General features: G+C 45.2%; 1 long non-coding RNA gene across 1 annotated transcript in view; it reads left to right on the forward strand.

Moving 5' to 3' along the window:
- The window catches only part of LOC144792467 (uncharacterized), a 315,998-nt gene extending 298,498 nt beyond the window's left edge, over window positions 1-17,500 (forward strand). Inside the window, exon 6 of the long non-coding RNA XR_013602565.1 lies at window positions 16,964-17,500. This is a non-coding gene — a long non-coding RNA (uncharacterized LOC144792467). The remainder of the gene's footprint in view (window positions 1-16,963) is intronic.
- The last annotated feature ends 7,537 nt before the right edge of the window (window positions 17,501-25,037 follow it).

The following is a 25,037-nucleotide window of genomic DNA, read 5'->3' on the forward strand; positions in this document are numbered from 1 at the left end:
ATAGGTGGTACGCGACTGTGAACATGATACTGTACGTGTGGAAACAATTAAAAACAAACGAGTGGTAAATGGTAAGGTTCCGTATCACTTACATGCCTGTCATGAAGGGTAAATCAGTTCTGAAAAGAGATGATAAAGAGACGCGGTCAAGGCGTGCTGCGGGGATATGGGAATGTGATGTGTCGGGTTCGGAAATGTCAAAAGTCCATAACTGACCTGAAGGTTGGTAAGAAGGTATTGCGGTTCGTTAGTTCGTCTTCAAAAAACGCCGGTGCAAGGGATCCTGCCCGCGTTTAGATATTTTGAAAGTGTCCGATCACGTGACACGTGAATAACACTGGGGAAAGACTATGCGGTTCCGTCGTGACATCAAAAAAATGTATGCTAGGATGTGAAATAAAGAATCCATGGGGCAGAATTAAATCGTGGGATAAACCCAAGCCTTAAACAAGTAAAAATACGATTAGGACCAAGATTGGTGCTGCTAAAGAAGTTAGTGAAAAAACATTTCCGAACCCGACACATCACATTCCCATATCCCCGCAGCACGCCTTGACCGCGTCTCTTTATCATCTCTTTTCAGAACTGATTTACCCTTCATGACAGGCATGTAAGTGATACGGAACCTTACCATTTACCACTCGTTTGTTTTTAATTGTTTCCACACGTACAGTATCATGTTCACAGTCGCGTACCACCTATTTTTTGATTACTTGCCACATTTATATGCACAGCAGAAATTATGAGCCATATCTTTGCTGTTTGTTTAAGCACATTGTTTTGTTTGCACAGTTCTTATTACCCAGTAACACTGTTAGGAGTCACACTAACAGCTGATTATTTCATTGTTTCATAGTGTCTATTCCCTGACGAAGGGCATGATGTTAATGCCCGAAATGCATTGGACACGTTGTAAAGACATTGCCTAAGTGAAAACTGCATAGCATGAACCTGAATACATGATATTTCAAATTTTGGAACATTGAAGCTAAAATATGAAGTGTAATATAAAGACATTCAAAGAAAATTATTGATTGGAAGTCTTTCCTTTACAAGACAAACACGTGTGTGCCAGCTAAGGGATGAAACTAGAGACCCTCTAGTTTCACTTTCTTCAATTTGTATCTATTGACGCCGTTGGGCACTCGACGCCACCTGGCTGAGCACCTCAAAACTACTCAAATAACATTGCATTCTGTTCTAGAAACATTTCTTGAACTTGCAGTGCATCTATCCTAACCTCATTTGCATGATCCTATCCAGCGTCCCCAGGACAGATAGCACGCATCAATAATTCTCACAAACCTCGATACAATGAGCAATTACGAAGACATATCTAAGAGCACCGAGGCCAGGGCCTCTACCTTCGCGTTTGATGCCAAAGATGTGGATCAAATATATTCCCTCATCAGGGAGGAACTCACACAGGACACCACGAGCCGGTCCAAAGAGCAAAATATAAGACAGTTACTTTACCTTTCCAAAAGGAAAACCAACCAACAACTTCATGCTAGTACCCTCATCAAATATCACCGTAACCAACGCATACCACGAGGCTTAAGAATCGCACTCAAACCATCCCTTTGCAAACATTCAAAAAAATTCCAAGAACGTTGGTATGAGATACTTAATAAATGTTCTCTGGACTTGATCCTTTTAATCATTCAAGAACTATCCATGATATTGGAGGAACTTACCACAGAGATTGAGGAAACTTCTACGGAACTTTCCAAAATGATGACTGAGGACGAGCTGAACACAACCTTGGAAGACATCAAAAACCAAATTGAGCGTCACTCCAAAGAAATTAATGAACGCAAAATCAGGAAGTTCAAAAGAGATACATTGGACTACAGACTAGGGGAAGTCTATTCATGGGCTGATATCTACGCTCAAAAACGCAGGAACCGTCCATACAATTCCAACACAGATACTTCATCAACTGACAGCGAATCCAGACAAAAAACGTACAAAACTCAGCCTATAGCAAAATCAAAAGTCCAAACAACCACTGAAGAACCAACTACCAGCAGAACACCTGAACCTAATCCTTTTTTAGAACAGGGCCAAGCTCAAAAAGGAGACCCAGGAGAGGCAAAGGAAAAGGACAAGGAAAGAGACCCCCCGACTACCAGAAGCACGACTGCAACAACCAAAGACAAAGAAAAAGAAAAAGAGAAGAGACCCAAGAAGAATCTACAGTAGAGCAACTAGCTATCAACATTAGTGACCAAGATTTCACAGCTTATGAACTGGGATTACTCCAGAAGGGCACTTCCTTCGTACCCACTACTTCCACTAACCAGTTAGAACTCGAAGTAAGCTTTTTCAAGCTTATGCGCAAACTTCGACTAAGACACTTCTTCGACAATGTAGTACCAGAGCGACCACAACAAGAGAAAGATCAACTCCTGGGATTACGTCCCCATAGTATCTTCCAAGCGCCAATAAGCCACAAGACATTAGACCTATTTGAAACAATGGTCAAACAAGACCTCAACAAGATTAGTTACAGCAAACCAAAACAAGGAATATGACACAAAAAGATCACGACACGTTGCTCAAATTGGCAGCCAATGATCAAATTATATTCACCAAAGCGGATAAGGGAGGAGCCATGGTGATCATGAACACCACCATGTACGACAACAAAGTCCTGGATCATGTTTCTGATACCAACACTTATTGCTTACTACATCAAAACCCGACGATGGAATACTCAAAAACTCTAGAGTCTATCATTAATGAAGCCCACACTAAGGGAGTCATCACTGAAAGAACAAAAAACTTTTTAACCACCACCAATCCCAGAAGCCCATCGTTATGAATGGTGCCAAAAATCCATAAAAACATTAGGGACCCACCAATGAGGCCAATCGTTTCCACACGAGGTAGCCTACACGAACCGATCGGACAGCTAATTGATAGATATCTGCAACCATCAGTGCAAGCTATGCAAACCTACATTAAGGATACCTCACAGTTTTTATTAAAAATGCAACAACAACCATTCAACCCAGACGAGAAAGTGATCTTATGTACAGCTGACGTATGCAGCCTATACACGAGCATACCCCATAACATGGGGATTGAAGCTATGGAATCAGCTCTTGTAAACACAGATCTGGATCAAGACCTACAAGTATTCCTAATGGAATTAATGTGCTTTATCTTACATCACAGCTAATTTAAAGTTAAAGACAAATGGTACCAACAACTCACCGGGATGGCAATGGGCAATTCGGCCGCACCCGTGTATGCGAATATCTTTATGCAGTGGTACGAACATCAACACATCTTGACAAAAACAGCCTGGACAGACAATTTGAGATTGATAATCCGATATATCGATGATTATTTCATCATTTGGAACAACTCAGAAGAGTCGCTACGCGCTGAACTCATGAAGTTCAATGAAATTGATCCACAAATTCAATTAACTTGGAACATATCAAACACCTCAGTAAATTTTTTGGATGTGAAAATATCACTAACCCAACATGGCTTTACCACAGAACTATATGTCAAACCGACTGATAGAAACAACATGCTCTTACACTCGAGTTTTCATGAACCTAACCTGATAAGGAACTTGCCATATTCACAGATGGCCAGAGTAAAAAGAATCACCTCGAATGTTGCAACCCTCAATACAAGTCTGAAAGAAGTGTCTAACAAATTCATCAACAGAGGTTATCCACAAACACTAATTGAGGAAACTAAAGCAAGGATTGTACAATTGGACAGGCAGGATCTCTTAATTCCCAAAACAAAACCTGAGCAGACACGGACAGTGGTAGTCTCCAAATACTCAACTGCCAGCAATAAATACAAACAAGCCATTCTAAGACATTGGTCTATATTAAACATTGAACCTGATTTCAAACAAACTTTCAAGCAACCACCCCTCTTTGCATACACAAGAGCGAAAAACTTGGGAGAAATCCTGCAACAAAAAACCACGAAGCCAGCAACATTTTTTGGAACGAAACCTTGCTTCAATTGCGGAAATTGCAACAGCATAATCAAAGGGAATATCATTCACCACCCGATGAAAGGAAACCCAATAAAACTAAGAGTAAACGCCACCTGTGATACCAGCAATCTGATCTACGGAATAAAATGTCCTTGTGGCAAAATGTACGTCGGAAAGACAGAGCGACGCATCAAAGTGCGTCTTACGGAACATAGGTCTAACATCCGACTTAAAAATCTAAAGTCAGCATTATCCTCACACTACGTTGAAGAAAACCACAACGTTTCGCAAATCAAATATATCGTCCTGGAAACTGTACAAAAAATGGAGGGCACTGATAACAACAAAAACCTTTTGAGAAGAGAGAACTTTTGGATTCAGAAGTTATCGACCCAAAAACCGTTGGGTCTCAATGAAAGAATTGAACTGTCTTGCTACCTTTAAACATTTGCTCCACGTACTGTAACTTGTGATCACTGTGTGTTTTCGCCACCTACCTTGACACTACCCCATTACACCAGCACCTCATCCCCTTATCTTCATTCAGTTCCCACAACCTTTCCAATAGCTCACATGCTTAGCCCTGGAACACCCTATCCCACACGCACTCAGTTCGATTCAAGACCCATATACACTAATTTTTTCCATTTTTTCACTAACTTCTTTAGCAGCACCAATCTTGGTCCTAATCGTATTTTTACTTGTTTAAGGCTTGGGTTTATCCCACGATTTAATTCTGCCCCATGGATTCTTTATTTCACATCCTAGCATACATTTTGTTGATGTCACGACGGAACCGCATAGTCTTTCCTCAGTGTTATTCACGTGTCACGTGATCGGACACTTTCAAAATATCTAAACGCGGGCAGGATCCCTTGCACCGGCGTTTTTTGAAGACGAACTAACGAACCGCAATACCTTCTTACCGACCTTCAGGTCAGTTATGGACTTTTGACATTTCCGAACCCGACACATCACATTCCCATATCCCCGCAGCACGCCTTGACCGCATCTCTTTATCATCTCTTTTCAGAACTGATTTACCCTTCATGACAGGCATGTAAGTGATACGGAACCTTACCATTTACCACTCGTTTGTTTTTAATTGTTTCCACACGTACAGTATCATGTTCACAGTCGCGTACCACCTATTTTTTGATTACTTGTCACATTTATATGCACAGCAGAAATTATGAGCCATATCTTTGCTGTTTGTTTAAGCACATTGTTTTGTTTGCACAGTTCTTATTACCCAGTAACACTGTTAGGAGTCACACTAACAGCTGATTATTTCATTGTTTCATAGTGTCTATTCCCTGACGAAGGGCATGATGTTAATGCCCGAAATGCATTGGACACATTGTAAAGACATTGCCTAAGTGAAAACTGCATAGCATGAACCTGAATACATGATATTTCAAATTTTGGAACATTGAAGCTAAAATATGAAGTGTAATATAAAGACATTCAAAGAAAATTATTGATTGGAAGTCTTTCCTTTACAAGACAAACACGTGTGTGCCAGCTAAGGGATGAAACTAGAGACCCTCTAGTTTCACTTTCTTCAATTTGTATCTATTGACGCCGTTGGGCACTCGACGCCACCTGGCTGAGCACCTCAAAACTACTCAAATAACATTGCATTCTGATCTAGAAACATTTCTTGAACTTGCAGTGCATCTATCCTAACCTCATTTGGATGATTAATATGTAACATTATTATAGGATATTTATTTTTTAGTGCCCCAAATATCAAATATCAAAGACGAATTTGGGTAAAATGTGGGCATTTTTGCCATTCACAATAGCTTTAAAAGTGCTTTAGGCTTCAGTAAATGCATACATTTAGGTATAATACAAATTTGCAGGTTGTTCCCATTTGGGTTTCCTTTTAAATAGGTCAGTGAGCCAATGTGCCTGGTGCAGAGGTTTGAGTTTAATATCAGGGTGGAATGTTTTAACTTTTGCTGGACCTAACTGAGCCTTCATCCATTTAAGGTAGATGAAATGAGTACCATTGCAAACAAGCATTTGTTCTAAAAACTGGTATGTGTGTTATTATGTTCTGCGAATTATTCACAGTAACTGTTTTAACAATCTAAGTATAGAAATAAATTGTAGCCCCTAACAGGAGTAATATATATATCATGTGTTTTTAAATAGGGTTGGTTATTGCAGGTTAGAAAGAGTTGGGAAGGTTTTTTTTGTCTTTTTCAGCCTTAGAGTGAGGTGGGAGTTAGGAGTAAGTGTAAACAGATGGAGAAATTATTGCTTGGAAAAGCAGGGCCTCAAAGGATGATGGCGCAAGGGACACGCAGAGTGTCTGTGAAAAAGTTTTTGGAAAGTTAAAAAGGTTTAGCAAGTTTTCAAAAGATGGTTGTTACAGTTGATATTTTGTGTGTTATGTGCAGAAATGTTCGTGCGTTTTACAAATTTTTGCATTTTATCCTTTTATGAATTGTTCCTGCTGGTCCTGTGTGTCAGAAGCGACATAGTTAGTTGTGTTTGACAGCCAAATGTCCACTAACTGGTAATCTGCTGTCAAAAGGAGGGTGATGAATTTAAGCCTGACAAATTAAGCAGGCCTGAATATTCTGTTTTGAGCTGCAGGTTCACAGTGCATAAAAGTGCATGCAATAGTGTTGTGTGTCACCGCTTATTTACATATGCTATTGTTTTATCTATGCTTTTTGTGCTTGATATACGCAAGTATATGTGCGTTTTGTGTGTTTTTTTATGCATGTTTTTGTTTCATGTTGCTGCTTTTTGATACTATTACAAGTTTACCTGTGTTGTGAAGGGATATACATGACGATGTGTATCCTGTACAACAGTTGGGTAGATTTGCTCTGACACTAAATTTCACAGATAGACAGACAACACTTCATCAGTGTATGTCAAATTTGGCTTTAATGGTATTTGAAGGAAAATAAAAAAGAGATATACAGAATCAAAGTGTGTCATCTGCAATTAGTCACGATACTGTCCTCTTCCTTTAAGGAACAGGCAGTCCTAAAATTATGTATCCTGATTGGATGTAAGGAAAATTTATAGATTTGTGACTCTTGTACATGGTGACCTAATTTCTATATTACATTAGTCAGTTTTGTTCTGCTTCCTAAGTAGTGTATGGCTTTGTACCATAAAGGAAACAAGGCTTCATTTTTACCGAGTCCCATTTCCCTTTTCCAAATTCCTTTCACCAGTTGGTGTATTGCTCAGGTTCACACTTCCAGACTGCAGTAATGTACCAGAGACCCCATATTATGTATAATTCCCTTTTGTATGACCAGACTGGTTTTCAAAACATTTCTTTAGGCCTACTCTTATGTGTTCCAGTTTGACTGTTAGGGTAGTGATGGACTGGTTAACTGACTCAATACTATAGTAAGATAAGTTTTCCACCTCAATAGGAGACACCTTACGTTTTTTTGAATATGACAAATTCAATGCCTATTCTAATTTGGTTTTTAGTTCCTTTTTCCTGCTGCTTTAATTTTTGATGGACCAGATGTATTTTAAATAATGGAAATACCAGGAATCTCTAGTTCTTGTCTTTTGTTTTCACATTTTGATCATTAGATTTTGTATTGCATAGTCCACCTGATGCACAATTATTAAAGGGAGGTATCTACATGTCCCTGATAAAATGTATTATGCGATTTGTCTTTTGAGGTGTTGTAGATAAGGAATTAGGGAACACCTATATGTAATCATTTAGAGAAAAAAATGTGTTTGCCCCATTAGACAATGCCACCATGTGTGAGGACATCCATTCAGATAGAATTCCCATGTCGCTATCTACCCTTAGATGGTAGAGGATATGCTCTCACATGGAAACCCAATTAAAGAGGCTAGAGGCACTATTTTGCCTACTGCCTTTGTCTTTGTATTGCATTTGAGAATGACAGTGTGTTCTAGACCAGAAATGTCCCATGACGTATGGCCACTTCTTTAAAGATTGCAGGCCACTTGCTTGCAGTCCCTTGTTGTACAATGAACTGTTTTTGTACTTAATTGAAGGAAACAACTGTGTCACATTTTCTACGTCACTGGGTTCTGCGGGATCTTCCAGAGTCAAAGGGAGAATGATACCCTGCAGAACGGTGATAAAGATGAGTTCTAATTCTCATCAGTGACAGCTAACAGATGAACAGTCCCAACACCCAGAAAGTGCTTCATCAGTGATATCTCTAACGTATTGTGCTTGCTTCATCAGAAGGCGTTTAACATCAGAGAAGGAGGATCTGGTTTTGCCACAGAACCAGAATTTCAGTGCAAAGAGCGAAAGAGAAGGATTCTTGTTGTGTTTGAGGCTTCAGTTTTCCACCCACCTGTCATGTGCTGGTTAACCTCTGACAGTGTGCAGTCCCTTGAGCCCCTTGGCCTGAGTTTTGGCCACACACCCCCTTTTTCCTTTGCTCCAACGGAAGTGCAGTGCACCGGAGGATTTGAGATTGGCAAAAGGCACTACATTATGGTGTCCATGAAAGAGCAGCCCGAGCATCCTCTGACACTGAATAAAGAGTGTTGGAGCCTGAAAGTGTTGCTGAGAGTGACAGTCTGTTGCTCTTCCCCGATTAGTAGTACTTGGGTCTGCATGAGATGATCTGTGCCCTTGATCAATGAAGAGCACACTATCTGTAGTGCCTGCCGCAGAGGAGAGATATTGGTGCACTGCATTGAGACATTGAGACTTTCAAGTGAGCTGTGAGTGTTTGCCAGGAAGGCACTCCAACGGATACTGAGTAACATCATTTTCATGAAAGGCCTGAATGTAGAGGCCACATGCGGAAGAAAACAACAGAAACAGGATTTGATGGACAATAGAAGCCTGCCAGAAGAGGCTTAGACGGACTCTGGGTATTTCCCGTGCGATTGTATAGAATTGGTGTTTGGAGAATGATTCTTATTGTTTATTGGCATTGTCAATAGTCACTGAAATACATAATGTTTGCAAAATAATTTTAGGATTTGCCTGTGTAATGGCAAAAGGGGGGTCTGAGGTTCTTTAATTTTGACTCCATCTTACATTTGTCATCAATTTGTGTTGCCTTTACACAGACTGCTCTATTCATGAAGTGTTTCTGCCCTTTGGACTGCAACGTGTAGAAAACCCCCCTCTGTCCTTGCTTTGAAAGCAATCTCAGACACCAGCTGGCCTAACTGCATACAGACATGTTCTGCCATTACTGATTGACCTATAAGTGCTGTAATTGATTGACTTATGGGTTGGGCAGAAACACGACGTAAGGGGGACATTCTGGTTACAGGATGTTTTTCTATTGGCTAATATTTTGCAGATCTTGTATGTCCATATTAGGTATTTTGTATGCTTGCAGAAGCTAGGACTGCCCCTTTCTTTTATGCTGAGTTTGTAAATCCTGAGCATATAAAAGACCTCTGTGTTCTGTATTCTTTAGACTGCCTCATTCGGGTGCTAAAGGCTCCTGTGTGACGTAGTCTCACTTATTAAGTTTAATAAAGATGTATTTTAATATTTCAGCTTCTGTGTCAAGTTCTTTTGTATTAGTGAGACCCCTGAGAATGAAGATTTCAGTTCTTCAATGGCGCATTTCCCCAATATCATTGGCTGCATTGATGGCACCCACATTCCCATTTGTCCCCCTGCTGGCACCGAATACATATATAGGAATAGAAAGTCCACCCACACCATCAATGTGCAGGTGATCTGCAATGCCAAGTGCGCCATCACTGACCTTGTGGCAAAATTTCCTGGGAGTACCCACGACTCCTTCATATTTCAAAACAGCGGTATCTATGCACGGCTGACAGCAGGTGAATTTGGTGAAGGATACCTCCTCGGTAAGACACAGTGTGCGACCCCATTAACACCTATTGCAGTAAGAAGTACAGGTATGCATGTGAGTAATGTATTCCCATTTCCCTTTAGGAGACAGCGCATATGCCCTCCGCTCCTTCATACTCACCCCCTACCTCAATCCCTCAACACCCAGCCAAAGGAGATATTACAGGGCCCACAAGAGCACAAGAAATATTGTGGAGCGTACCTTTGGTATATGGAAGAGCAGGTTCAGGTGCCTGCACAAGAGTGGAGGTGCACGGCAGTATACCCCCATCACCTGCTGTAAAATCATTGCTGCCTGTGCTATGTTGCACAACCTTGCTGTGAAGAAGGGCACTGAGGTGGAGTTGTCAGACTTTGAGTATCATGATGACGAGATTGCTGTGCCTGAAACACAACCTGCTGGAGTGGCAACACCAAGTGATGGCAGATACAGACGTGAGGAGATTACACGCAACTATTTCTGAGTAAGAAATGAGACACAGACCGGTTGTGTATGGGACCAACGTATTTTAATGGTGCCACAACGTTCAAGCACTTAAGTGCAACAGAATAAACATTATACACGTGGGGACTGTATGTCCCGGGTTACTTCACCCATGACCGGTAATGTCACTTGCGCCCGCGCTTCCCTGCGCCACTAGGATGTTGTTCGCTTTGTTCAGCATGCCCTGCAGCCTCAGCTTGGCGCCTGGTACTCCTCTGTGTCTCCACTTCTGATAGATACATCTGCCGTGTGGATTCCTCACCTTGTGAATATCCCCTTGCGTCAGCAACATTCGGAAATTCTTTTGTAGCTTCGCGCCGACGTGGATCCGGACGTCACAGAGGCACGGCATCGCACGCGACCTCGCTGACGTCACCGGCGCCTATAACAGCCCCACGCCGGCGTGATGACATCAGTTCCCTTTTTTCCGCGTCGTCGACGCTAACGGTTTTCAGGGATCGTGTAGTAGCTTACAGTAACTTTGTTACTATTTCTTCGTATTTGTGTCTTTCTTCATTCTCTTCGAGATGTCGTCGAAGAAGACGGGATTTAAAGCCTGCGGTGAATGTGGCAAGACCATGTCAATCACCGACCCCCACGAATGTTGTGTCTGGTGTTTGAGCTCCGACCATGATGTCGAGGACTGTTCCTGCCGCAAAAAGATGACTCCAAAAGCCTTAAGAGAGAGGGAGACAAAGCTCCTCATGGCGAAACTCAAGAGCAAGAAAGCTAAGAAGTCATCGAAATCTCGATCTCGCCGGTCGAGGTCGAGGTCTCGTTCGAGGTCTCACTCGGAGTCATCGTCAGCTCACGCTTCGAAGTCTTCGAAGAAGAAGCACAGGAGGAAGTCCCATGAATCACGTCATCACTCTGGGAAGGACTCTAGCTCGAAACCGAAGTCCCAGATCAAACTCGTGAGTAAAGAAGTGGAGGTGTCGGAGTCGGAGCATGAAGAGACTTTACATCCGGTTTCACCCGAACCTCAGGAACAGGTCCATTCTCCGATTCCATCCAATCCTTCTGGTCAGGAGGATGAAGGTGAGGAGCAGGGGGCTGGTGGAGCCGAAGTTCCGGCACCCGATGGTTCATCGACTCCGGTTCCGGCGCCCGAAGAAGAGGTCGACGTCGTATCGACTCCGCCTCCCCGGGAACAACCGAGAGGTCTATATCCTGAGTTTCCGACTCCAGGTCAGGATCCTTCCCAGTTCCTGAACGCCATGTATGGTGTATATTCAAGGGCAATGTTCCCGTCTGGTGCACCTGTTGGTCCCACGGGTCCTATGGCCTTTAACTTAGGGGTTCCGCAGGCTTATGCCCCTGCACCCTTCATGCCCTTTATGCCGGCTCTACCGCCGCATTGGCATTTTCCGACACCACCGGTGTCGTCGACGCCGAAGCGCACGACGCCGGCTCCATCGACGCCGATCCCATCGACGCCGATACCCGTGACTCCGAGGCAAGACTCTGTCCGACCTCGTGTCGAGAAGCCTCGTCCGACGTCGGGCTCGACGCCGGCGGCGACCCCGTCGGAGTCGGTACCGAATCCTTTGACTTCGGTTGTGAAAGAAAGGTCTCGGAGAAAGGCCCAGAGACTTCTGGAAGAGGAGAAATATGGGTATTCTGATACTGAGGAAGGAGAGTTACAGGATTCTGAGGATCCCTTTGATGACTTATGTGAGGCCAGTGGTCTTGAGCTATCACCTGAATGGGAATTGGCTTCTGTATCGAATGCTCCATCTAAGGATGTGGTGCCTTACCACACTGTCATTAAGAAGGCAGTGAGTTTACTAAACATAACTCTACCTACAGCTGATTATAAGCCCAATATTTTAACTGAGGTGCTTCATTCACCCTCATCTGTGATCGAGCCTATGTTACCATTCAACGAGGCGTTGTCTGAACCTATCTATGAGGTCTGGAAAAAACCCTTATCTGCTCCAGCGGTTTCTAGAACGGTGGCGAGAAGGTATAGAGCTGCACCGGAGGATCCTGCATTTTTAACAACGCATCCTCTTCCTGAGAGTTTGGTAGTGCAGGCTGCCTGCTCTAAAAAATCTGCTGGAGCATTTCCACAGGTTCCTGGGGACAAGGAATCCAGGAAACAGGACCAAAATGCAAAGAAGGTTTTTTCATCAGCCAGTATGGCATTGAAATCTACCAATGCTACGTGTTTGATGGGGAGATATATCCATGCCTTGATGGACTCTGTCAAGCAACTTATTCCAAAGGTTCCTGAGGAGGACAGGAAGGATTTTCAGGAAGTAATCTCGGACACCCAAGCAGCTGCGAGACAGGTCATCCAGAGTGGTTTGGACACTGCAGACTCGGTGGCAAGAGTCATAGGTTCCTCTGTGGCTACTAGGAGGGCTGCTTGGCTCAAATCGTCAGAGTTTTCTGCTGATGTCCAGTCTGCGTTAATGGACTTACCTTTCGATGGTTCAGGTCTGTTTGGAAAAAAAGCTGATACTGCCTTGGAGCGCTTTAAGGACAGTAGGGCCACTGCAAAATCTTTGGGCCTTCAGTCCAGGGGTACTACCGGAAGACGCTTCAGAGGATTTGGCCGATCTTCCTTTCGATCTTACAGATCATTCCAGCAGCAGCAGCCTCAGCAGCAGCAGAACACGCTGTACAAGTCGTACAGAGGCAGACAAAGACCCTGTCCTAGAGGTCGTCAAGCTTCCTCCTCCTCCTCCTCCTCCTCTCCTTCCCAACCCCCGGCCAACGCAGCAAAGCAGCCCTAGATCCGCCATTCCGGATCATGTGGGCCCAGTAGGGGGTCGGCTTACTCATTTTCTACAAGATTGGGAATTTATAACATCGGATCTTTGGGTTCTCAATCTTGTAGAGAATGGGTATGCTCTTCCTTTCCAGGAATTCCCTCCCAATTACCCTCCTTGCCAAGGTTATTGTTCGGAAGACCACCTGCTTCTCTTGCAGGAAGAAGTCCTGGCATTATTCCGAAAGGGTGCAATAGAGGTGGTTCCAGAGCAGGAAAGGGGTCAGGGGTGCTACTCCCGGTATTTCCTGATCCCCAAGAAAGATGGCAGACTTCGGCCAATCCTGGACCTCAGGATTTTGAACCTTTACCTGAAGCAGGAAAAGTTCAAAATGCTCACTCTTGCACAGGTTCTTCAAGCGCTGTTGGAAGAGGACTGGATGGTGTCGATCGACTTGCAAGATGCGTATTTTCATATTCCCATCTTGAAGTCGCACAGAAAGTATCTCCGTTTCACGGTTGGGTCACAGCACTACCAGTTTGTGGTCCTTCCGTTTGGCCTTACTACTGCACCTCGAGTCTTCACCAAGGTGATGGCAGTGGTGGCAGCTCATCTCAGGAGAACGGGGATTCATGTATTTCTGTATCTAGACGACTGGCTGATCAAAGCGGAGTCGCCAGAGAAGGTGCTCCATCATCTGCAGGAGACAACTCAGTTGTTGCACAGGTTGGGTTTTTCGATAAATGTACCCAAGTCTCACCTGGTGTCCTCACAGCGCAACCTGTTCATAGGTGCGGTACTGGACACAACCGTATGTCGTGCATTCCCTCCCCCTCAAAGGATTTGCGACATACGGGAGATGATTCCTTTATTTTACAATGGAGCGGTCGTTCCAGTCCTGAAGGTCCTTCGCCTGCTAGGTCTGATGGCTTCATGCATTCTGTTGGTCAACCATGCACGCTGGCACATGAGGGCACTCCAGTGGTGCCTCCGCAGGCAGTGGTATCAGCACAACGGAGATCTCAGGGAGTCAGTGAGGATCTCCAGAGAAGCTGCAGCGGATCTGTCTTGGTGGAGCGTGGAAGGCAATCTGTCACAAGGAAAGCCTTTTCAACTTCCTCCATCGATGGCCACAGTGATAACGGATGCTTCCACTCTCGGGTGGGGTGCTCATCTGGGAGACCTGGAGGTCAAGGGTCTTTGGTCTCCAGAGGAAAGGTTGCTTCACATCAACCTTCTAGAATTGCGGGCGATACGTTTGGCGCTCAAGGCCTTCCTCCCTTCCCTTCGCGGTCAGTCGGTTCAGGTCCTGACGGACAACACGACCGCGATGTGGTACATCAACAAGCAGGGAGGAGTGGGGTCGCAGTGTCTCTGCAGAGAGGCTCTGCGTCTCTGGTCCTGGGTTCAGGACCATCAGATTTGTCTGATGGCAAATCATCTGGCCGGGGTTCTGAACGTTCGTGCAGACAGTCTCAGTCGGCAGTTCTCTGCCGATCACGAGTGGAGGCTTCACCAGGAGGTGGTTCACGACATCTTTCAGATGTGGGGGTCACCTCGGGTGGACCTGTTCGCCACTCACGAGAATGCTCATTGCCTGTCATTCTGCAGTCTCCAGTATCCGATGCAAGGAGCCTTGGGAGATGCGTTTCAGTTGAGTTGGGACTCGAAACTCCTTTACGCGTTTCCTCCCATACCCTTGATTCCTCGGGTTCTGAGGAAAATTCGCCAAGACCGGGCCCAAGTCATATTGATCGCCCCGGATTGGCCAAGAAGGGTGTGGTACTCAGACCTTCTCCACCTCTCCTCTCACCCGCCGCTCCGTCTCCCTCACAGGGCAGATCTCCTCTCTCAGATGGAGGGGCAGGTTCTACACCCCCACCTCCAGACCTTACACCTTCATGCCTGGAGATTGAGCGGGGCAACCTGATTTCTTTTTCTCTCCCTCACGATGTGGTGGATGTCATTTTGTCAGCCAGGCGTGACTCCACTAAGTCCATCTATTCTTATAGGTGGTCTAAATTTGTTGTTTGGTGCAGGGAGAAATCTATAGACCCTTTGAGGTCCCATTTATCTGATGTGCTCCAGTTTGCCCTTTCCCTGGCCCAGCAGGGGCTTGCTGTTGCCACGGTGAAGGGTTATCTTTCTGCGCTGTCGGCGTTTATCTGTATGCCTGACCAGCCTTCTCTTTTTAAGTCTCCCATTGTTTTAAGGTTTTTGAAGGGCCTTACTAATAGGTTCCCTCCTACACCTTTTGTTGTGCCTCAGTGGGATTTGAACCTAGTTTTGACATTTTTAATGGGTGCTCCCTTTGAGCCTCTTCACAAGTGTCCCATGAGGCTTCTGACTTTGAAAACGGTTTTTCTCGTTGCAATCACCTCGGCAAGGAGGGTAAGTGAGCTTCAAGCTCTTAGTTCCAAGCCCCCATTCCTGACCATTCATGCTGAACGAATGGTTCTTAGGACCAGGGCTGCTTTTCTGCCTAAGGTGGTGACTCCTTTCCACCTTGGTCAATCCATTACCCTTCCTACCTTTTATCCTCCCCCTCACCCTTCCAAGGAGGAGGAGAGATTACACCGTCTTGACCCCAAGAGGGCGGTGTCTTTTTACTTGGACAGGACTAAAGACTGTCGAGTGGACGACCAGCTCTTCATTGGCTTTGCTGGCTGCAAGAAAGGAAGAGCGGTCCATAAGAGGACTCTGTCGAGGTGGATCGTGCTCTGCATTAAGATCTGCTACTCTTTGGCTGGTAAGGACCCTCCAGAGGGTATTAGAGCACATTCGACTAGAGCAAAGTCTGCAACATCTGCTTTGTCTAGAGGTGTTCCTGTTGAGGACATTTGCAGAGCCGCGACTTGGGCCTCCCTCCACACTTTCGCGAAGCATTACTGCTTGGATACCGAGGTGAGGAGGGACGGCCACTTCGCGCGCTCTGTCCTCCAAGATTTCCTGGTATAGCAGAGTGGACACCCTCCTCCGGGAGTGGGGACTGCTGTGGGATTCTATTCACAAGGTGAGGAATCCACACGGCAGATGTATCTATCAGAAGAACAAGTTACTTACCTTCGGTAACGCTTTTTCTGGTAGATACTATATCTGCCTGTGGATTCCTCACTGACCCACCCGCCTCCCCGTTGTCCACTCTTCTATGCCAGAGTTTCTATGATGTGTTATTTTATTGTCATGGAAATGTTTATTTCAAATGTTTTTATTGCATTTGCTTCACACTGTGTGTGTTACCTTGGTTTCTGTACTACGTATACTGTGTATATTTCTGTTATCATCGGTCCGTCCGTGTGCCTCGAGGGCACGGAAAAAAGGGCGGAACTGATGTCATCACGCCGGCGTGGGGCTGTTATAGGCGCCGGTGACGTCAGCGAGGTCGCGTGCGATGCCGTGCCTCTGTGACGTCCGGATCCACGTCGGCGCGAAGCTACAAAAGAATTTCCGAATGTTGTTGACGCAAGGGGATATTCACAAGGTGAGGAATCCACAGGCAGATATAGTATCTACCAGAAAAAGCGTTACCGAAGGTAAGTAACTTGTTCATTAGTGCTTGCTATGCTGCTCCGGCTACTAGTGTCATCAGCCTCTGCCACGTCCAGGGCAGGATTCTGTGCTGTCTGCGAAATCAACATTGCCTCTAGTGCACTCGTGATTCTGGCCATGCCCATGGTGACCTCAGCTGTATTCTGTGTCAAGGCCTCCTGCATATTTATGCCCCTCCTGCATAGCAGGGATGTGGCGGTGGCCAAGCGATGGATGGCCGTATTGTGGACACGGGCATCCCTGGGCATTGTGTGTGATAGACTATCAAGTTTGGAGCATAGCTGCGTAATTGAGTTGCTCATCTGCTGCATCCCTGCTGCCATGTCCGTATTTGTTTTGGCAACCTCTTTATTTTCCTCCACAATATCTCTCATGCCCTTCCCCATGTCTCCTATTTGCACATTCAGGGCGCAGAGTTGGCGTTGGCAGGCTTGGATGGATTTGCCCTGCATCCTTTGAATGCGCACCATGCGCCCCTCCAGCCCACGGAATACAGTGCCCTCACCACGTCCACCTGCACTGCTGGGTCTGAGTTGTCTTCTGTGAGCAGTGACTGTCTCATCTGTGGACTGCAGTGCTGCTGAACTCACATCTACAGTGACTTGAGCCTCCCCCTCACCCTCTGCTGCCTCCATTAATGGTAGTGAGGCCACGACACGCCTCCTGGCTGGTGGGGTTGCAGGAGTGGACTGGAGCAGTGATGGTGAAGTTTTTGGTGAGAATACCAAGGGAGGGGATTGGGAAAGCTGTGGGGAGTGCAGCAACTCAGGGGTCTGTACAGTGTCATCTTCATGGGAGATGCCAGTCGTGTCACCTTCCTCCTGCGAGGCTTGCACTTGGCTTGGACCTGCTTCCTCACTCTCCTCCCTTGCTGGTGCAGTCCCTTCTGTGTCAGTGGGTCCACTGCGTGATTTGGCCCCTAGGTATAAATAAGCGTATGTCAACTGAGTGCTACTGTGTCACAGTCACTACAATAAATGCTTTACACTTTTCACTTTCATTTATGTGCATTCATTTCACTAACTTGCTGATGTCTGCGCTGTTACACATGGTCTGACATTTGCTGACTACATTTCCCATAATGCATTGCTCCTGTATAGTGATAGCAGTACTGGACTGGGGTTTGCTTGTCCACAAAGTGTACAGGGAAGCAGGTTGGTATGGGGTGTAAAGCAGCACATGCGTCTTACCTTTTTTTGTTGCAGCTCTGGCTGAGCTGTCCACATCACCCAGTCCGCAGACGCTGTCTGCCTCAATGGTTGAGGCCACCATCTCCTCCAGGTCAGTCAGGGGGGGCGCTGGGTTCCTGCCTCCACCGGTTAGGCCTGCCTGCTTGTGGATTTCAGCCATCTTTTTTTGGTGAGGCTCCTGAGGTCATAGAATCTTTTTTTGAGATCCTCAGTATTCCTGGTCGTGACTCCCACAGCATTCACTTTTTCTAATATTGCCTGCCAGATTTTTCTTTTGGCAGACTCGGGAACAGTGAGGGAGTGCCTGCCAAAAAGTTTGTTGTGCACTCTCACTACCTCCTCCACAAGTACCTGCAGCTCCATGCTGCTGAACTTTATTTTCCACTTTCTTTCTGCCTTCTGGCTTTCACTGCTGCTTGCCATTTTTCAGTTGGTAAAGTTTCAAAAAGAACTCTCCCTGCTGCTCTGTGACTCTGCTCAGCTCTGACTGCCTCTCCAGAACCTTCTAATTAGTTGCAGCTGCCTGGGTAGCCACTTCCTGGTAGGGAGGGGGAGGGTGGTAGCACCTGATTGACTGTTTTCTTAAGTTTCACTTTTGCTTGCTTTCCGATTCGGAATTTACCGAATTGGTATTTACCAAATCGGTATTTACCAATTCGGTATTTCCCATTCATTCCTATGGGCCTTTTGGCCCATAGGAATGAATGGGAAATACCAAATCGGTAAATACCGATTCGGTAAATACCGATTCGGTAAATTCCTTTGCTGCTACGCAGATTTGGTTTTGTATGCGAGGGCGGGCTCGTTTTGTCTCGTGAGAGCGCCACCTCGCTAGGTATTTGTCCAGCGCCTCCCGGCGCTCAACTTGGTTGTTTTCTCCCCCGCCGTGGAGATGGTTTCCCCATCTCTACGCGGCCAGCTGCTGCCGTTGCATTGACTACCTCCCACCGTGGGGTGTCGCCTTTTAGGTCGCGTCGCACCGCCGAAGCGTCTATGGAAACGGGCTGACGGCGCGCGTGACTTCTGACAGGAGTTGTTCCGAGGTGAATGCCTGGCATGGTCTGTAGCCGGCAGCGCTTCTATTTAAAGCACTGTTGAGTATTTTTTCTTGCACGCTTGGTTTTCTGTGAGGCCCATTTGAGCACCAAGTCTGTACTTCCCCATAGATTGCCTCTTTGAGGTCCTGAGGCCACAAACAAAGGGGACTTCCCATACCAGAGTGTTCCCTGAGGGGACACAGTGTGCACTTGATTCTGGTTGGCCAGCAGTGGTCCCCTAGGGGCTAGAACCCCGCAAATTGCGGTTTTCAACTGCCCAAAAATATCTGCACTGACACCCAGTGGCATATATTTATATATATTCTCCCTAAAACAGGGGGCATTCGGAAATTTGGTTCAGTCTTTTCTATTGTCCACATATATGATGGAGTATTACAACGATGAGGCCCCCTCCCAAGCTCCGTCCACTTCCACCCAAGATCCCGGGTCTTCCCCTCCTGCCAAGCGCCCTAGAGACTATTCCGCGTTGTGGGACGTTAATTTGGTTTTGAATCTTTTCCTATCCTCGCAACCTAATAGGTTCCTGTCCAGGAAGAAGAACGCGGAATAGTCTCTAGGGCGCTTGGCAGGAGGGGAAGACCCGGGATCTTGGGTGGAAGTGGACGGAGCTTGGGAGGGGGCCGCCACCATACGCTCAATCTGGCGTGAAAGCCTATTCTCAAGGAGCGAAATGGCCAAATCTACTGCCTTATAAATAGAGGTGTCAACCGCCTCATAAAAGGCGTCTCCCCAAGGCATGTCTGCTAAGGGGTCCTGCTCCTCCTGGTACTCATCGTTGTAATACTCCATCATATATGTGGACAATAGAAAAGACTGAACCAAATTTCCGAATGCCCCCTGTTTTAGGGAGAATATATATAAATATATGCCACTGGGTGTCAGTGCAGATATTTTTGGGCAGTTGAAAACCGCAATTTGCAGGGTTCTAGCCCCTAGGGGACCACTGCTGGCCAACCAGAATCAAGTGCACACTGTGTCCCCTCAGGGAACACTCTGGTATGGGAAGTCCCCTTTGTTTGTGGCCTCAGGACCTCAAAGAGGCAATCTATGGGGAAGTACAGACTTGGTGCTCAAATGGGCCTCACAGAAAACCAAGCGTGCAAGAAAAAATACTCAACAGTGCTTTAAATAGAAGCGCTGCCGCCTACAGACCATGCCAGGCATTCACCTCGGAACAACTCCTGTCAGAAGTCGCGCGCGCCGTCAGCCCGTTTCCATAGACGCTTCGGCGGTGCGACGCGACCTAAAAGGCGACACCCCACGGTGGGAGGTAGTCAACGCAACGCCAGCAGCTGGCTGCGTAGAGATGGGGAAACCATCTCCACGGCGGGGGAGAAAACAAACAAGTTGAGCGCCGGGAGGCGCTGGACAAATACCTAGCGAGGTGGCGCTCTCACGAGACAAAACGAGCCCGCCCTCGCATACAAAACCAAATCTGGGACCACGGGTGATGCGCACCAAAATCCTGTCAGACAAGGGCAGCAGTCACTGCCGATATGCATTGCGCGCACACCCCCGCTGATCACCATAAACACAAGCAAATAGCACGTAAATAAAGCGCAGCAGGCGCTCGTATTACTAACATAGCAACATAGCATTAAAACATAGCATTAAAACAATAACCAGACAAAGCACACAGCAGAGAAAACTGAAGGGCACTTATCTGCGTAGCAGCAAAGAAAGAGGAGGCAAGAACACTGGCGAGAGGCTATAGAGCTGCTGGACGACAGTGATTGGACATTGTTCTTGGTTCTGACTGGTTAAGAACTCTGTTTTGTTTCAACTACCCTTTCCCTTTGGATCATGGGAAATGTAGTTTTGTGTTATCCCTTCTTGCTGCTATGTACAATAAAGTGAAGAAAGAAGGCATAATCCTCGCCTCCAGTCCTGACATAGAATTTGTGGGGATTGCCCTGAAATAGAGTTTCTTGTACTATCAATTTGGTGGTTATTGGTGAGCCTCTTTCCATAAATTAAACAAGTAGAGCTCTGGAAGTGATCCTGATAAACCATTACATGAAACAATACCCAATTCATTATTTGCAACTAAACCTGATGACCTTTAAGCATCAACTAATGGTGTTTTCAAGAATCTATCTTGTGTGCATTCCAGAGTATTATCTAGATTGTATGCCCTGATTTGAGCTCCAAAGGTGGCCTTGACCATTAGGAGTGCTTTATTAACACGTAAAACCACAGAGATAAAGAAACCACACATGGTCTAATTGAAATAAAAGTTTGCCGATGGGGCTTCAAAGTGCTTCTGACAGTCTTTTTAATATGATCGCCCTAATTCAGGGTTGAGGTAAATCATAGACTCATGTTCTATGTTTGTCTAGCGGTCCATCCTCCAGGAACATTTTACCTACCTTGCCTTTCCTCTTTTCTAGTGTCCTTAGTTTAGATTTTGCCCTAATAATCTAGAGGTCTCTGCTGATTCCGTAGATTTTTGCAAGGTGTTCAAGGTCCTAGCAAGGATCACCGCGATGTTCACACGTAGTAATAAGGGGGATCATCTATCTCCCTTGCTTGTTTGAAATTATCTGCTAGGGCTCTCATTACAAGCTAACACCTAAATTCTGACCCTTCCACAAACAATAGTTTATGCAATTATGAGTTGTCTGTTAATGATCACACCCTAGCCGTTTCCCTGATAGATTACAGCAGGTCGAACCTGCTGATTCTTCATGTGATGGGGGCATCATTTTGAAGTTGAAAACTCGGAAACGGAGGCATTTACTACCCATGGTAAATACCTCATCCTGGGGTAATGGTACTTATCATGTGGTGAATAGTGCACGCGATTCCATTCAATTTGTAATGAGGGCCTAGGTCTTTAATGTCGGAGATGAACAAGAGTGGGGAAAGCACAGTGTTGTCTCACACTATGGTTCATGGGAAAATCATTTGTAAGATGTGTATTTGCGCCAAATATGACCTTTACTTTTTTTTCATTATGCAAAGTTTTGATGGAATTTTATAAAACTGACTTTTCCTCCACTCTTGCTAGGATTGACCCACAATTTCGACCTATATGTAGATTCTAAAGCGTGTTTTTTCGTCCCTGACAACTGATTCACTTTCTGTTACAGAACAGCTCTGGAGGCTAGAATAGATTCATGCTTTTTAAGTATTAAGTAAGAGGTGCCCAGATTTTGATATTTGATTTTATCAGATCAGGCGCTGACTTGTCAGGTCTGTCAGCTTTCCCTAAGTAAAATGTCTAAAACATTTTTCTTTTAGATGGGTTTGAGACATACGAGGTAAAGGGGAGTGGAAAGGGGAAAAGCTCACACAGGCCCACATGCATCAAGCATTTTTGTAGTCGCAAACGGTGCGATTCCTTAAAATCGGCCGTTTGCGAATGCAAAAGTGCTGGTTGGGATGCATCATGCCATTTTAGAAGTCGCATCTTTTTTACGATTTCTAAAATTGCGTTAGCATATAAGAAATCGCAATTGTGCGATTTCTTAAATGCTATGCATCATTACAGAAAAATGTGCGATTTTTAAAATTGGAAGTGCAAATTACCACGAAGTTCAACTTCGTGGTAATTTGCGAAATTGTTTAAAAATGCACAAAAATGCATTTTTTAAACTGTTAAGCTACAGACACACATGTCCTTAGGACATGTGTGTATGTAACTTATGCTGAAAAGTACATTTCATGGGTGCAGGGGGGGGTCATTTTGACCCCCCTCTCCACCCTTGAAATGCATTGATGAATTGCAATTGCACATTGTGAATTCGCAATTCCCATTCATTCCTATGGGCATTTTGGCCCATAGGAATGAATGGGAATTGTGAATTCGCAATTGAAAATTTGCATTTTTTTTGCAAATCGGTAAAAATAGCGATTTTTACCGAATTGCAAAAAAAAAGCAAAAATATTCATGCATAGGCTTTTGCGATTTCTAAATTGCGAATCGTTATTTTTCGCAATTTAGAACTCGCAAAAGCCGATATTGATGCATGTGGGCCTTACTGCTTAGTTTGTAAAAGCAAAAGGCACGAAAGTATTATCTATATATCTAAGACAAATGAGTGGATGGGTGACTATAATTTGATCTCAATTACTAAAAAGAGCCAATAAGAATAGGCTGATTCTTTTAGTCGATGGGTTTTAAATAGACTGGTGTTAATGTACAGGCATGAGTAGGTGTTCTGTGGAGGTAAAGGACATATCGAAGTTAAGGAATGGGAAAGTAAAGGTGATGAGGTGCATTTATTGGGACTTTGTGGGTGGAGAGCTAAAGACATGCATACAACATCTGCTGCAAGAAGAAAGTGGCTTCAACCTCCTGCTGCAATAGTTAAACCAATTGTCAGTCAGCTACTCATATTTGGCCTGTCAGTACTTAATTTGTAAGAAGAGCAGGGTCCCAAGGTTTTTCTTTGGAGCCTCTGCCTATGCTGCCAAATATAAGGATTGTCAAATACCGATGCTGCCTAAATTTGATTCCACATCCTGCCTCTTTCTTCTATCACCCTACACTTCTTGTCATTTTATCTCCCTCGCAAAGGTTATTTTTCATCTCTGCTCTCCCTCTCTGTCACTGTTTCTCTATCACTTCCTCCTTCTTTCTTCCTTCTCTGTATGTTTCCCTCTTCCTGCAGATGAAAGTCTGTTTATGAAAAATATGTCCTGGTCCCCAAAAATGAGTGCTGATCATGTCAACCACCCGTGCACAACGTAAGGACTGGGTTAGATTTCACAACCCTCTTTGCATATTTGAGCTCAGGTTTTACAAGCCTTTATATGAGTGTCAAACCACTTTTGCTATTCACCAAACATTATGTTAACTTAAAGCGGTACATATAATACATATACTATTAAACCCGTGTGTTGTCATTGTACATGGTAGTAAATAACCTCTCAGTGGCTAAAAGTGGGGGTTCCAAAGCGAGGATGCTAATGCCAAGATATTTTTGCATGCACACATTTATCCTATGTATAGTTACAAAAGGGGACACAGTTTTGCACGAGAAGAATTTGTAGTTCACAAACATTTCCAATTCTTGTAGGTATCCTGTGTAGGAAGGTGGATACCTGATTATGGTTACCCCAGATTGTTTGCCTTGTGTTTAGCTGGTTTTTGACTTAGTTGGCCTGGGATGCTGCTAATCAGGGCCCAGGCTATCTGCTCTCTCTATAAAATGGACTCCATGTACCTTAGGTACATACCTAATTGGAAATTGGGTCACCCTTGTGAGTCCCTGTACAGTGTACCATAGGTACCCAGGGCATAGGTGCACCCAAGGCCTACCAGGGGCTGCAGCATATCTTTTGCCACCCCTGGCTGGCCATCCAAACTGACACAACTGGCTGATCACTCAGCTGGGGCAAGGTCGTGTAATCACCCCTTGCTTAGATATAGTATACCTATATCTAACTTTATATCTAGACAAATATGCACCTATAAGTCACTCCTACGGCAGGCCTTAACAATCCTGGAGGCAGAGTGCTTGGTTTTATGTGAGATGGTACTCTAGCATGAGCTGAGCCTGTCTGCAGCTTTTGGAACCATGTCCTTATAGCTGTTCTAGGATATTGCCATACCATATACTCTTAAGTGCATTATGAACCTCACGGTTAAATGCTATCTTTGGTTTGGCTTTATCAAAACATGTCGTGTAAGGTGTCATAGACTTTGGAATACTACCCTCTCGCCAGTTCTGGTGACGGGGGTAGCATTCCACCCTTTTAGAGGGAGAAGACATGTTACTTCCATTAATACCGGTTAAAGTTAACCAGAGCCTCAGCATCACAAAATGGATGCTGCTGCCACAGACACAAGTCTGACCTCCTGCTGCTGGGAGTCCTTCCAGTGAGGGAGGCTTGGACGACAGGTTTCCTGTCACAGAGAGGTGCTAGCACCACCCCAGACAGACTATAGTGTATTGGGGCAGGGAGGGCTGAATGAAATGAGACACTGCCTGGGGCACACAAGGTGTCCCATGCATAGTCCAGTTCAAACCGGTGCTGGGGCACTGCAGCCCCAGCTCTGGCGCGAAACTGGACAAAGGGAAAGGGGTGTAACCACCCCCTTCCTGGGTCCCACCCATAGGAGGGACCTAGCAGGTAATCCAGCCCCTAGATTTGGTATATAGGTAGGAGCTGAGTCCCAAGACTTTAGATTTATCCTGACTGAAACTCTGATACGAAACTCTGGACCTTCGACATCCTACTCGATGTAGAAGACTGAAGAATCTCCCTTGTGGTCAAGGAGTGAC

The sequence above is a fragment of the Lissotriton helveticus genome, chromosome 11 (genome assembly GCF_964261635.1).
Source record: "Lissotriton helveticus chromosome 11, aLisHel1.1, whole genome shotgun sequence".
NCBI lineage: Eukaryota > Metazoa > Chordata > Amphibia > Caudata > Salamandridae > Lissotriton > Lissotriton helveticus.